This window comes from Felis catus, chromosome E2, assembly GCF_018350175.1.
Source record: "Felis catus isolate Fca126 chromosome E2, F.catus_Fca126_mat1.0, whole genome shotgun sequence".
Classification (NCBI taxonomy): Eukaryota; Metazoa; Chordata; class Mammalia; order Carnivora; family Felidae; genus Felis; species Felis catus.
The window spans coordinates 16,087,922-16,104,097 of NC_058382.1; the positions used below are offsets into that span (position 1 = coordinate 16,087,922).

General features: G+C 42.0%; 1 protein-coding gene across 1 annotated transcript in view; it reads left to right on the forward strand.

Annotated features, from left to right (window-relative positions):
* LOC101097690 (zinc finger protein 383) overlaps positions 1 to 16,176 on the forward strand; it is an 84,068-nt gene that overhangs the window by 40,474 nt on the left and 27,418 nt on the right. The gene's annotated exons all lie outside the window — the stretch shown is intronic.

Sequence of the window (16,176 nt, forward strand, 5' to 3'; positions counted from 1 at the left end):
TTTGTTTCCCTTGCCTCTGGAGACATGCCTTGTAAGAAGTTGCTGCAGCTGAGGTCAAAGAGGTTGTTGCCTGTTTTCTCCTCTAGGATTTTGATGGTTTCCAGTCTTACATTTAGGTTTTTCATTCATTTTGAATTTGTTTTTGTGCATTGTGTAAGAAAGTGGTCCAGTTTCATTCTTCTCTATGTCACCATCCAGTTGTCCCAGCACCATTTGCTGAAGAGACTGTCTTTTTTCCATTGGATACTCTTTCCTGCTTTGTCAAAGATTAGTTGGCCATACGTTTGTGGGTCCGTTTCTGGGTTCTGTATTCTGCTCCGTAGATCTATGTGTCTGTTTTTGTGCCAGTACCATCCTGTCTTGATGATTATAGCTTTGTAGTACAGCTTTAAAGTCCAGAATGTGATGCCTCCAGCTTTGGTTTTCTTTTTACTTTGGCTATTCGGGGTCTTTCCTGGTTCTATACTAATTTTAGGATTGTTTGTTCTGGTTCTGTAAAGAATCCTAGTATTATTTTTTAAATTTTTTAAATGTTTATTTATTTTTGAGAGAGAGAGACAGAGCGTGAACAGGGGGAGGAGCAGAGAGATAAGGAGGCAGAATCAGAAGCAGGCTCCAGGCTCTGAGCTGTCAGCACAGAGCTGGATGCGAGGCTCAAACTCACAAACTGTGAGATCATGACCTGAGCTGAAGTTGGACGCTTAACCGACTAAGCCACCCCACCTAGGTGCCCTTTGAATGCTAGTATTACTTTGATAGGGATTGCATTAAATGTGTAGATTGCTTTGGATAATATAGACATTTTAACAATATTTGTTCTTCCAGTCCATGAGCATGGGATGCTTTTCCATTTCTTTGTGTTTTCTTTCATTTCTTTCATAAGCTTTCTATTGTTTTCAGCGTACAGATCTTTTACCTCTTTGGTTAGGTTTATTCCTAGGTATCTTATGATTTTTGGTACATTTGTAAATGGGACTGATTCCTCAATTTCTCTTCCTGTTGCTTCATTATTGGTGTGTAGAAATGAATCTGGTTTCTGTACATTGATATTATATCCTGTGACTTTGCTGAATTTATGTATCAGTTCTAGCAGTTTTTTGGTGGAGTGTTTCAGGTTTTCCATGTAGAGTATCATGTGACCTGCAAAGAGTGAAAGTTTGACTTATTTGCCAATTTGTATGCCTTGTATTTCTTTTTGTTGTCTGATTGCTGAGATTAGGACTTCCAGTACTATGTTGAACTAAGTGGTGAGAGTGGACATCCCTGTCGTGTTCTTGACCTTAGGGGGAAAGCTCTCAGTTTTTCCCCATTGAGGATGATATTAGTTGTAGGCCTTTCATATATGATTTTTATGAAGTTGATGTATGTTCCTTCTATCCCTACCTTCTTCAGGGTTTTTAATTAAGAAAGGATGCTGTATTTTGTCAAATACTTTTTCTGCATCTATTGAAAGGATCATATGGTTCTTATCCTTTCTTTTATTAATGTGGTTTATCATATTGATTGATTTGTGAATATTGAACCAGCCCTGCAGCCCAGGGCATGATCAGGATCCCACTTAATCATGGTGAATAATTATTTTAATGTACTGTTGAATTCAATTTGCTACTACCTTGTTGAGAATTTTGCATCCAGGTTCATCAGGGACTATAATTCTCCTTTTTGGTGGGGTCTTTGATTTTGGAATAAAGATAATTCTGGCTTCATAGTATGAGTTTGGAAGCTTTCCATCCATTTTAATTTTTTTAGAACAGTTTGAGAAGAATAGGTATTAACTCTTCTTTAAATATCTGGTAGAATCCCCCTGGGAAGCCATCTGGCCCAGGACTCCTATTTGCTGGGAGATTTTTGATAACTGATTCAATTTCTTTGTTGGTTATGGGCCTGTTCAAATTTTCTATTTCTTCCTGTTTGTGTTTTGGTAGTGTGTGAGTTTCTAGGAATTGTCTATTTCTTCCAGATTGTCCAGTTTGTTGGCATATAATTTTTCATACAATTGTTTGTACTTCTGTGGTGTTGGTTGTGATCTCTTTCGTTGTGATTTTTATCTATTTGGGTCCTCTCTTTTCTTTTTGAGAAGTCTGGCTAGGGGGTTATCATTTTATTTATTCTTTAAAAAACCCAGCATTTAGTTTCATTGATCTGTGGCATTTTTTGTTTGTTTGTTTCTATATTGTTTATTTTTTGCTCTAATCTTTATCATTTCCCTTCTGCTGGCCTTGGGCTTTATTTGCTGCTCCTTTTCTAGCTCCTTTAAGTGTAAGGTTAGGTTGTGTATTTGGAGCCTTTCTTGCTTCATGAGATAGACCTGAGTTGCAATGTACTTTCCTCTTAGGACTGTCTTTGCTGCATCCTAAAGGGTTTGGACTGTCATGTTTTCATCTTCTTTTGCTTCCATGTGTTTTTAAATTTCTTCCTTCATTTCCTGGCTAACCCATTCATTCTTTAGTAGGATGTCCTTTAACCTCCATGTATTTGGGGGCTTTCCAAATTTTTTTGTGTAATTGATTTCAAGTTTCATAGTGTTGTGATCTGAAAATGTGCATGTATAATCTCAATCTTTTTGTACCTGTTGAGGGCTGATTTGTGACCTAGTATGTGATCTGCTCTGGAGAATAATCCATATACACTCGAGAAGAATGTGTATACTACTGCTTTAGGATGAAATATTCTGAATATATCTGTTAAGTCCATCTAGTCCAGTGTGTCATTCAAAGCCATTGTTTCCTTGTTGATTTTCTGCTTAGATGATCTGTCCATTGTTGTAAGTGGGGTATTAAAGTCTTCTACTATTATGGTATTATTATCAATGAGTTTCTTTGTGATTAATTGATTTATATATTGGGTTCTTCCAAGTCGGGAGCATAAATATTTACAATTGTTAGCTCTTCTGGATGGATAGACCACTTAATTATGATATAATGCCCTTCTTCATCTCTTGTCACAGCCTTTGTTTTAAAATCTAGTTTGTCTGATATAAATATAGCTACTCCCATCTGTCTTTTGACCTCCATTACCATGATAGATGGTTCTCCATCTCCTCATTTTCAATCTGCAGGTGCCCTTAGGTCTAAAACAAGTCTCTTGTAGGTGGCATATAAATGAATCTTACTTTTTATCCATTCTGATACCCTATGTCTTTTTTTTAACGTTTATTTATTTTTGAGAGAGAGGCAGAGTGTGAGTGGGGGAGGGGCAGTGAGAGAGAGGGAGACAGAATCTGAAGCAGGCTCCAGGCTCTGAGCTGTCAGCACAGAGCCCGACACAGGGCTCAGACTCACACACTGCAAGATCAGGACCTGAGCCAAAGTCAGCCGCTCAACCAATTGAGCCACCCAGGTGCCTCCCCACCCCCCCCCCCCCCCGCCCCGGTCTTTCAATTGGAGCATTTAGTCCATTTACATTCAGAGTGGTTATTGACAGATATGAATTTAGTGCCATTGTGTTACCCATGGAGTTGGTGTTTGAGGTGGCGTTCTCTGGTCCTTTGTATTCTTTCATTGCCTTAGTCTTCTTTTTTTTCCTCCACTCAGTCCCCCTTAAAATTTCTTACAGGGCTGACTTAATGGTCATTAATTACTTTAGTTTTTGTTTGTCTGGGAAAGTCTATATCTCTCCTTCTATTCTGAACGATAGCCTTGCTGGATAAAGCGGTCTTGGCTACATATTTTTCGTATTCAGCACATTGAGTCTTTCCTGCCACTTCCTTCTGGCCTGCCAAGTTTTCAGTGGACAGGTCTGCTGCTACCCTTATGTGTCTACCCTTCTAGGTTAAGGACCTTTTGTCCCTAGCTGCTTTCAGAATTCTCTCTTTATCTTTGTATTTTGAGGGGAGTTGATTTTGAAGAGAGTTCTCTGTGCCCCTTGGACTCGAATGACTGTTTCTTTCCCCAGATTAGGGAAGTTCTCTGCTATAATTTGCTCCAATAAACCTTCTTCCCCCATTTCCTGCCCTTCTTCTGGAATTCCTATGATACAGATATTATTTTGTTTCATGGAATCACTTAGTTCTCTAAGTTTCCCCTCATGATCTAATAATCTGCTTTCCCTCTTTTTTTCAGCTTCATTATTTTCCATAATTTTATCTTATTTCACACATTCTCTCCTCTGTTTCTTCAGTCCTTGTTGTCAACTGTGTCCAGTTTATTTTGCATCACAGTTACAGCATTTTTTAATTCATTCTGACTAGTTCTTAGGTCTTTGATCTCTGCATCACGGGTGTCTTCTATGCTTTTTCCAAGCCCAGCTAGTAGTGTTATGACTATTGTTCTAAATTCTTGTTCAGATATATTGCTTATATCTGCTTTGAGCAAGTCCCTGGCTGTGATTTCTTCTTGACTTTTCTTCTGGGGAGAAGTTTCTGTCTTTTGCATATTTTAAAGGTTTGTTATGTGTCCTGCACCTGAGAGTACTACCATATTAAAAAGCGGTCATACACTGTCCAGGGCCTGGCGCTTCAAGAAGGGTTTCTGGTGTATGTTGCATGCACTCTCTTGTTGCATTTTTGGCTTCTCTTTCCCACTGGTCAGTCCCCTGCAGAACTCCTCCTTGCTTGTAGTGATGGAATGTTTGGACCTTCAAGCAGGTGTGCTTTGATTTGTTTGTTGAAATAACCCTGGAAACAAAGGAAAAAGGGGGTCAGGGAGCCTGATCCCATATAAAGAGAAAAATGAAAGGGGAGAAAAGAAGACCAAACAGAGAATCAAAAAACTATAAAACTGATTCCAAAAAAACAGAAAGGGAAAAAAAAGTACAAGGAAAGAAAAAGAAGGAAAAATAAAAGAATAAAAAAGACTGATCCCCCCCCAAAAAAAGAGAAAAGAAAAATGAAAAAAAGAAAAAAACAGATAAGAAACTATGAGCCTGAAACCAAAAGAAAAAAAGGAGGAGGAGAGAAAAAAAGAGTTGTCTTTTGGCGCATGTGGAGTGCTGGCTATGATGGTCTGTAGGAGAGGCTGGCTGTGTTGGCTCAGAGTCAGTCTTGCCCCAGTAAATAAACAGTTGCCAGGCACAGAGTGGCAGGGTTTGGTGTTAAGCGATCCCGCCTCCACTGGGGGCTTCTGTGTTGCTCTCTGAGGTCCCACAGTGTTGATTTTGGGGGGGGGGGAATGGCACCACCCAATGTCTCGTCCCTGCCCAGGGATCTCAACCCCTGCTTATTCATACAGCCCTAAAGGAATAGCGAGGGCAGTTAGCTTGCCCTGCACCACAGTTCTGCAATTTTTTATTTGGTGTGTGGCTGGGATTCAAAACCCAAAGTGTTTCTTAAAAATTTTTAATGTTTATTTATTTATAATTTTGAGAGGGGGGGTGCAGACAGAAAGAGAGAGAGGGAGGGAGGGAGGGAGAATCCCAAGCAGGTTCTGCACTGTTGTGTAGAGCCCGACACAGGGCTCGATCCCATGAACCACGAGATCATGACCTGAGCCAAAACCAATAGTTGGAGGCTTAACTGACTGAGCCACCAAGGCACCACCAAAACCCAAAGTCTTAAAGGACCCAGCAAGGCACGGATCTGTTCCCCTTATCTGGAGTAGAGCCTCTCCACCCTGCTCATGAAAGGCCTTTGGCTGGCACCTCCAGGGTCTCTTGTCCTTGGGGAGGCAATATAACCTTTTCCAAAAATGCTCCAGGAAGGGGACTGTTCTCTCCCAGTGCACCCTGGAGATCTCTACACCACACTATGCACTGTGGGGGCAGCTCCCTCCTCCCCAGGAGCACCCGCCACAGCTCTGCTCTGGAGAAAGTCATGCACTTTCAAAACCCCAGAGTTTGAGCTCCAAAAGCTGTTTGTAAAAAAGATCTGGGACACTCAGTACTTCTTTCTCCCCAGTCTGTGGTCCAGAAAAGTTTGCCTGTTGTGCTAACTTGATGCCACACTAACTCAACTCTTTCTCTCTTTTTTGACTTTCCATGGAAAGGGTTCCTTCCCCCTCTGTGGCACTGCCATTTTTTTCTCCCAGTTCACATCCACGCACTTCACATCTGCCAAGCTGTCTCCCTCCAACTGTAGAGATCTTTCTGCCACTTTCAGTTCAATTTCTTGGGTGTTCCAAGTGATCTGACCTCAACAGAGCTATGTTTGAGAGACAAGGAAAGCCTAGAGTGCCCCTACTACTGCACCATGTCAACTCCTTGGACTAATAGTTCTTTAAAGGTTCCTCTAAGAAGGAAGAGACTGAACCTTCTCAAGCAAATCTTGTTTTTTATTCTTTCAGGTCTGAATTTTGGGCAAATCTTGTAGAGATTGAAGAGGTAAGGCTAAGCTTTCAACATTCACACCAAGAAAGGCCCAGGAGATGACTTGGGCTGTAGTTTGGGGTGGCAAAATGGTAGATGAGTGGACAACAGGAGGACTGAAACATAACCCAGAGGGAGAAGAGAAAATGCCCTTCAGAAATCAGGGCAAAATTCCAAAGTATCTCTTTCCCCATGGTATTGCTAGGATTTGGGTTTCCCTCCCAGCTCCACCCTTGCAGTGCCAGTGAGGGACAGAGGAGCTGTGGGGTGAGAGTTTGATCCCTCTGTTCAAATGCACACCTAGATGCATGTGTGGCACCTCCTGGTGTGCTGCCCCAGTGAATAAGTTCAGTTGCCTCATCAGGCACAGCATATATTTATTTCAGTTGAGACATCCAGGTTATATGGCACCTGCTGATTTGGTTTTGATCTCATGTCATGGTGATAATCAAGACAATGACCCTACCAGTTTAAAATTCTTCAGCTTGTGGGTAGGTGAGTGGGAGGTAGTTTTTATGTCTTAGTCACCTGTGATAGTTGTTATTTTTTACACAAACTATTGAGAATGTTTTTATAACTATAGATAATAGAGAAACCACTAATCATGTTAAAATTCTCCCATTTTTTGGTCCAGAGCTGGGACTGGACCCCTCATCAGTGAGGAGCTCTGAAAGTTGGAGTAAAAAAGCAAGTGTTCCTTTAAACCTCTCATCTGTCTTTCTCTCCCAATGCCTTCTTTAATTTTATTCACATCATTTTAAGGGGTTATATTTGGCTTGTTTTGACTCCAGGATAGAAAATGTCCCAGCTGAAGACTTCATTTTTTTTTTTTAAGTTTATTTATTTATTTTGAGAGAAAGAGAGCAGGGGAGGGCCAGAGAGATAGGGAGAGAGAAAATCCCAAGCATTCATAGTGGAGAGCCATAATGGGGCTTGAACTCATGAATTGAGATCATGACCAGAGCCAATCAGACGCTCAACAGACTGAGCCACCCAGGCACCTCTGAAGACTTCAGATTCTTTTTTTTTTTTTTTAATGTTTATTTATTTTTGAGACAGAGAGAGACAGAGCATGAATGGGGGAGGGTCAGAGAGAGAGGGAGACACAGAATCTGAAACAGGCTCCAGGCTCCGAGCTGTCAGCACAGAGCCCGACGCGGGGCTTGAACTCATGGACCGTGAGATCATGACCTGAGCCGAAGTCGGACGCTTAACCGACTGAGCCACCCAGGCGCCCCTGAAGACCTCAGATTCTAACCATATTACAAGAGTTGTCTGGTTTTGTTTTGTTTTGTTTTATTGTTATTGCTAGGTTCCCATTGTGGGTATGCCATGAAGGAGCAATCCAGATTCCTTGAGTAGTTTCCAGATCTGTAGGCCTCTTCTGTTCTCAGGAGCAGTTCTATCAGAGTAGGAAAACCTGATCTTGGATATTTAGTTTCAATCTTTTGTGAGAAGTTATAAAGATAATTTTCCACCTCTAGTTGTAAAGTGCTCTTGGTGCGTAGGAAATTAAGTCCTTCAGGGGGATTAAAATCTCATCTGGGTTACCCTAATTCCAAAAGTTTCGGTTGTTAGAATTTTCTTGAATTTTCATGAAGAAGTATTTCATATTTCCCATGAAGATTCATTCTCCTTAGCAGTGAATTTTGAACTTTGTTTTCTTAAACATCCAAATTAGGTTTTCCCCTAGTTTTTCTGTTACTGATTTCTAACTCAACATTAGCGGTAACTTAGTCAAAAGGGCACAGTGCAGAGATAACAGTAGAAGGCACCTTCAACGCCACTGGGGAAGTGAGATTCCTGCTCCAAACAGAAACATTCTCACAATCTCAGCTTATTGGTTTGGAGCTTCAATTCTCTTATAATTTGCACTTTAATGGAATTGGAGGGGGGCGGTGTGGAGAAGTGGGACTCTGTTTTTACCCAGATAGTTTTGATGCTGTGTATGTATATATTATTTGTCCTAAGTATTTCTTGTTTCAATTATAATTTTTTCTGTGAGCTGTCATTGATATAACAGTATTTTTTAAAAAGTTTTGTAAAACTAGGTAGTTTCGTATGTCAGCCTAGCACCCATAGGTGTCACCCATGCTAACCCTGCTGCTATGCATAAATGAGGCATGTCCACACCTGAATTGCCAGTGTCCCCCAGTGCCAGCAAGTGAAGCTGCTTACCAGGGGTGTCTCTGTCACTTCCCTCCACCCACCTCTCCTATGTCCCTATGGCCCTACCCTGCTAGAGACCATTTCTCTCCAGAACAGTGCTTTTAAATAGATATATAATGCAAGCTGCATATGTATTTTTAAATTTTCTAGTAGCTACTTTTGGGAGATTAAGACGAAACAGGTGAAATTAATTTTAACATTTGAATAACCCAATATTTCCAAAATAGTATGGTCTCAACATTTAATTGATATAAAACTTATTTTTATTTATTTATTTATTTATTTTTTTAAATTTTTTTTTTCAACGTTTATTTATTTTTGGGACAGAGAGAGACAGAGCATGCACGGGGGAGGGGCAGAGAGAGAGGGAGACACAGAATCGGAAACAGGCTCCAGGCTCTGAGCCATCAGCCCAGAGCCCGACGCGGGGCTCGAACTCCCGGACCGCGAGATCGTGACCTGGCTGAAGTCGGACGCTTAACCGACTGCGCCACCCAGGCGCCCCTGATATAAAACTTATTAATGAGTTAATTGATTTTTTTTTTTTGAGATTTTATTTTTAAGTAACACGCAACGTGGGCTCAAACTCACAACTCCAAGATCAAGAGTTGCACACTCCACGGACTGAGCCAGCCGCGTGCCCCTTAATTAGCATCCTTTTGTGTCTTCAACATCTGGAGTGTATTTTGTACCTATACCATTTCTCATTCGGCCTAGCCATGTTCAAGTGCTCAGTAGCCACGTGTGATGCGTGGCTACATTATTGGACAGCACAGCTCTAGAGAATGATTCTATGTACACACTCCACCTCTCTTGCAGTATCTGTTATTCTCATGGACCTCTACATCCCTGGAGTCTGTGAGCAACATCCCTGTTGCTCCCTCTTTTCTCTCCTTTCATTTGTCGTGTTTCTTTTCTGATCTGGAGACTCATTTCCAGTTCCTTAACATTTTGGCCTGATTTATTCTGTCTTGCTTTTCTTTTTTTTTTTTTTTTTTTATTAAAAAAAAATTTTTTTTTTAACGTGTATTTATTTTTGAGACAGAGAGAGACAGAGCATGAACAGGGGAGGGGCAGAGAGAGAGGGAGACACAGAATCTGAAACGGGCTCCAGGCTCTGAGCTGTCAGCACAGAGCCCAACGCGGGGCTTGAACTCACGGATCGTGAGATCGTGACCTGAGCCGAAGTTGGCCGCTTAACCGACTGAGCCACCCAGGCGCCCCTGTCTTGCTTTTCTTTGAGGGTCATAGTTTTTTCCTGTAACCCTCATTTCAGCCTTTTCCCATAGGAGGTGACATGCTTTTTTGTCTTGGTTGGGTATTTATTTGCAGTTACTTACTAATGATTATTTTCTTTGCCCCATTAGTTGAGTTAGACACTTTCCCCATTTTTTTTCAATATATGAAGTTTATTGTCAAATTGGTTTCCATACAACACCCAGCGTTCATCCCAAAAGGTGCCCTCCTCAATACTCATCACCCACCCACCCCTCCCTCCCACCCCCCGCAACAACCCTCAGTTTGTTCTCTTTTAAGAGAACTCTTATGCTTTTTAAGAGTCTCTTATGCTTTGTCTCTCTCCCACTCTAACCTCCTTTTTTTTTTCCTTCCCCTCCCCCCATGGGTTTCTGTTAAGTTTCTCAGGATCCACCTAAGAGTGAAAACATATGGTATCTGTCTTTCTCTGTATGGCTTATTTCACTTAGCATCACACTCTCCAGTTCCATCCACGTTGCTACAAAGGGCCATATTTCATTCTTTCTCATTGCCACGTAGTACTCCATTGTGTATATAAACCACAATTTCTTTATCCATTCATCAGTTGATGGACATTTAGGCTCTTTCCATAATTTGGCTATTGTTGAGAGTGCTGCTATAAACATTGGGCTACAAGTGCCCCTATGCATCAGTACTCCTGTATCCCTTGGGTAAATTCCTAGCAGTGCTACAGCTGGGTCATAGGGTAGGTCTATTTTTAATTTTTTGAGGAACCTCCACACTGTTTTCCAGAGTGGCTGCACCAATTTGGATTCCCACCAACAGTGCAAGAGGGTTCCCATTTCCCCATTTTTTTTAATGTATCTTTCTTGACAGATCTCCAAATTAACTAGCGTTAAACTGGACAACTGGAATGCATAAATTTAGAGGTGTGTAGCACCCCTTATGTTTTTGCCTTGATTAAAAAATTTTTTTAATGTTTATTTATTTTTGAGAGAGAGAGAGACAGAGAGACACAGAGTGTGAGCAAGGGAGAGGCAGAGAGAGAGGGAGACACAGAATCTGAAGCAGGTTCCAGGCTCTGAGCTGTCAGCACAGAGCCAACATGGGGCTTGAACTCACAAGCCGTGAGATCATGACCTGAGCCAAAGTCAGATGCTTAACCGACTGAGCCACCCAGGCGCCCCTGCCTTGATTTTTAAAATATCATATGTAGCTATATATAATTTAGGATGTATAAGACCTCACTCTTAAGTACTGCTTTGCCTCGTTGAGTATTTTTGATAATCATTTTTATATCTTTTCTATGTATTTTAGGATTTCCATTAAACTGATATGAAATTTTGTATTCTTTTATATGAAAAAGAAAAATTTATTTTTAAAAATTTCTACATGAGTGGTATTTTTACCTAAGAAAGTCCATAAATACCATAAAATGGGCATATCAATGATGTTCTTTCCTGTGCTGTGATGGGATGTTATCAGCGAACAGAGTGTCAGATCTCAATGAGAGAGGGTGGAAAGTAGGATTTCTCAGAGCACCAGGGTCACAGGTTTTGGGGAAGGTTTACATAGGTACATTGCTTGGGCCTGTCACTCTACCTGACAGAGCACTCCCTCCATGGTACCTTTTATTGTAGACATGATGCTGTAAATGCTCTTTCAGCGTCTTGAAGGTTTTTACGTTTGAGGAGTTTACAGAGAAGCCCCTCCACGTAGTCTTTAAGTTCCTTCTGTTGCTTCTTTTATCTTTAGTACCTCCTCCTGACCTGGTGTTAGACTAGATCTATTTTTTTTTAATGTTTACTTATTTTTGAAAGAGAGAGAGAGAGCAGTAGCGGGGATGGGGCAGATAGAGATAGAAAGAGGGAGATACAGAATCCGAAGCAGGCTGCAGGCTCTATGTCAGCATAGATCCAGATTTGGGGCCCAAACTCACAAACCGTGAGATCATGACTTGAGCTGAAGTCGGACACTTAACCGACCAACTGAGCCACTCAGGTGCCCCTAGTGTTAGACTAGATCTTAGTATGGTCCTTGGACCAGCAACATCAGTGTCATCTGGAAACATGTTAGAAAAGCAGATTTTTAGGCCCCACACAGACCAGTGAATTAGAGACTCCGGGTGAGGCCCAGCAATCTGTGTTTACCAAGCCCTCCGGGTGGATCTGTTGCACCAACATTTGAGAAGCACTATAATTAGATGATGTTTGAGTTCATGCTAACTTAGTACTAGTCACATATGTCTGCTCACTGCTTGGCCCTTGCACAGGCATCTGGATCCTCTTGGAATCACTACTCCCCAGTGCCTTCTCCTGGACTTTGTAGTCCCTCTTACTTGAAGTCTGTCTTCCGCAGTCTCTGCACTTCCTGGCTTTAGTTTCTAGTGAGGTCTGTGGTATGTAGATCCATGTTTATGACATTGTAGAAGTAGCCCGGGCTGGAATTGGCCTCTACTGCTGCAGGCAGTAGTGGTGTTCAGAAGGGAGGTGAGAAGCTGTGTTTGTGTGTGTCTCACAAAATAGACTGATGCTCTCTAACTGCTTTGTTTTTTACTTCATCTTCTGTTGACTTCGCAGTGTGAGTGCAGTTTGTGTGATCATCTCTACTGGTTTATGCATCTCTATGGTGCCTAAATATAAGTATTTATGAACATATAAAGCCTGCATATGTGGATAAACTCTCCTTACATATACTTTATTTATTCCATCATTACACATCTGTGGTGTCTGATTCCTCTGTCTTATTTTCTGCCACTGTACCCACCTCTACTTGAATGTATATGAAATATTTTATTATAAAAATATACAAATTCTGTGTTTACTTTGTGTTTTTTCTCTCGCTGTGGAGCCTCCTCCCCGCTGGGGAGTCACTGTGGCACCAGCGGGTCTCCAGGCCCTTTGGGAGGCCCTGGCTTCTCCCTGACTTCTGCTCTAACTGCCTTCTCTGGCCAACTCTGTTGGAACAGAAGGTGTTGCCTGCTAGCCTGTGGCTGCAGGGACATAGCAGAGATGTGGGCAGCCATCTCTTACCCTCGAACCCCAGAGTTCCCACATGAGTATTTTACTGGTGTTTCTTTCCGAGGACAGGATTGTGCACATTTTCCTCATCTCACTCTTTCTTTTTAAGAGTTTATTTATTTATTTTGAGAGAGACGGAGATGGTACAAATGGGGGAGGGGCAGAGAAAGAGAATCCCAAACAGGCTCCTCACCATCAATGCAGAGCCCGACATAGGGCTTGAACCCATGAAGAAGCTGTGAGGTCATGCCCTGAGCTGAAACCAAGAGTTGGACATTTAACCCACTGAGCCACTCAGGTGCCCCCCTCATCTCACTCTTGAGGGCTGTTTCCTCCACTTATTTATTTACCCCATTTGCCCATCATGTGCTGATGTCACTCATGCTGCCCTCCCATCTGTGCATAGGATGGGAAAGGCTCTACACTTGACTCTTTCGTGTTTTTTTTTTTTTTTAACAATCTGATATCAACCCCTGAATATACCTTCCAGGGGTAACTGTCATCTTCCACATCTAGTATGATCCTTTGTGTACCCCCCTCCCCAAGGACTGTCTCTGTAATGACTTTACGCACAAACTGCACTTCTGCCTCCTACATTCCCATAAGTGCCCCCACCCACTGTCATCTGATTATTTCTTCACCCTCTCATATCCTTGTTTTCCTGTTCATTTTCTGACCTAAGAGATGATTGCTAGCTCCTTAGTTTTCTGCCTCTGCCTTAATGTCTAAGTCATAGATTACTTTCAGACTAAAAACTTCCCTGTAACCATCATTTTTACTCATGATCATTCACTGGAAATTTATTTTTTTTTAAATTTTTTAACGTTTATTTTATTTTTGAGACAGAGACAGAGCATGAATGGGGGAGGGGCAGAGAGAGGTAGACACAGAATCTGAAACAGGCTCCAGGCTCTGAGCTGTCAGCACAGAGCCCGACGCGGGGCTCGAACTCACGAACCGCGAGATCATGACCTGAGCCGAAGCCGGCCGCTCAACCGACTGAGCCACCCAGGCGCCCCTGGAAATTAATTTTTAATGATTTGACTTTTTGGTGATTTAGACTCACCCACACCCCCTCACTGTCCAGTTACAGAGTTTTGTCCTTCCCTTTTTGTGATCAGTTTTATTTAAACTTTCTGAGTTTATTCCAACTAGAAATTCCTCCTATAGTTTTTGGGGAGGCACTGTTTTTAAGATCTCTGGGTACCAAAGTAGCCTTATTCTAGTATTTTCACCATTGTTTCTTCCAGTGATTTAATAGATTGCAGGTCAATTTCTTCTTTGTCATCAGTGACACAGTAGTTTGTCTGGCTTTTAATTTCAAAGAATATTTCTTCAATTTTTTTCTTCTTAATTGATTTTCCTAGATGGGCATGACTAGTTTTTTTTTTTTTTTTCCCACTGTGTTTATAATTTAAATGGATTTTCACATCTCTGAGCCTCAGAGTGCAATTAGGAGTATGGGAAATAGGACTCCTCAAAGCACAGAGATTAAATCTCAAAGCTCTGAGATTTATTAAGGAAACTCAGGTTCAAGATAAAGGGGTTCTGCAAACTGAGGTTTGATGGGGGGTGGGAGGGAGGGGAGGGTGGGTGATGGGTATTGAGGAGGGTACCTTTTGGGATGAGCACTGGGTGTTGTATGGAAACCAATTTGACAATAAATTTCATATATTGAAAAAAATTTTAAAAAATTAAAAAAAAAGATAAAGGGGTTCTGCACCTTAATTCCAACTGTGGGTTTCCCCACCCCACCCTTCCCCCCCCACACACACACACATTCAAGCAAGTCTCAGACACCAGCTGGGTGTCCTCCATTTCAACTCCATTCTGACATTGCCTTCCTGGAGACAGTATCACATGGCACAGGTTAAGGGCTCAGTCCTACAAGACTCCCTCCCACCCCCCCATTTAAGATGCCAATTACAAGTCCACGTTGTCACCTGGGCTTTGACCAACTGGCTATAGATTGGAGGCTCCCACAACTCCCTCTTCAGGTTTATTTAATTTGATAGAAGGCTCACAGATTTCAGAGAAACATTTTACTTACTGGATTACCAGTTCATTATAGAAGGATATAGCTCAAGAACAGCTAGATGGAACAGCCACAGGGCAAGGTATGGATAAGGGTCACAGAGCTTTCATGCTCTGAGTGACCACTCTTCCTGAATCTCCACCAACCTGGAAGCTCTCTGAACTCCATCTTTTTGGCTTTTTATGAAGGCTTTTTGGGTTTTTGCACAGGCAGGCATGATTGATTAAGTCATTGGCCACTGGCGATTGATTCAACCTCCAACCCCTTTCCCCTCCCTGAAGGAGAGAAAGGGGTATGAGTAAGTTTGCAGAGTCACATCATCACCTGACCTGCTTTTTTTTTTTTTTAATGTTTATTTATTTTGACAGAGAGAGAGAGAAGAGAGAGCAGTGTTCATCTGATCAGGGGAGGGGCAGAGAGAGGAAGAGATAATCCCAAACAGGCTCCACACTGTCATCGCAGAGCCCAACAGGGGGGTTCAAACTCATGCATCGTGAGATCATGACCTGAGTAAAATCAAGAGTCAGATCCTTAACTGACTGAGCCACCCAAGTGCCCCTCACCTGACCTGATGTGTTATATTATGTTTGACTTATTACAGGTAGCCTATCAGCCTAGGTTTCTCTTCACTGACTGTGTACACACATGTCTACACATAGGGATCTGGATAATCTCAGAATCTTACCTCCAGTCACTTCCCCCCACCAGCACCCCAATCCTTTCTCTAAAGCTTTCAGTCCCTCCATTTCATGTATGCTCTTCACAGCCCCATGCCTGACTTTGGTTCGTAATGAGTTGTTAGCAAGCATTTCACATTCATGGATACGAAACTCTTGGTGAGGTATGCCACCAGGACTGGAATAGGTCACTGGGCCGATCCTCATTCCTAAACACCATCCAATGGGGAAGACTGATACTAACATGCAAACTTTGTGTTTTTACTCCTTCAGGTAAAGAGATATTGGAAGATATTCTGGAGTAGGGTGTGAAGATTCAAGAGTAGTCTTCGAATATGTGCACCATGATAGGTCGTGGAGGTGTTTTGTGGGTGGGGCTTTGGAAGGTTCAGTTATCAGGAAATTGTAGATACTAAGGAAATCAAGAAAGAAAAGATAACCCAACTCAACCATTCAGGGTAAGCTCCCAAAGGGCTCTTTCTGGCTACTTAATGCCCAGAAGCCAGGCCTTCATCTCCTATCAACTCTACAAGCCAGTAGGTGCCAATGAGGTTCATATAGTGTCAGATCTATTCATGCCTTTCCCTACAGCCAGGACTTTGGGGGCAAAATATAAGGGGCACCATAAAAGTTCAGTATTCAAGATAAATATTTTAAGGTAGTATCTTTGAAAATCAGTATTCATGCAAAAAAATCATGATGAACAAAACTGTCAAATTATGCGTCCTCTTCACTCCTCATCCCCCCCCCCCCGACCTCCCAACCACAACCCCTGTAAATTTATTCTAAGTGTCACCTGTCACCTAGCTACCAATTA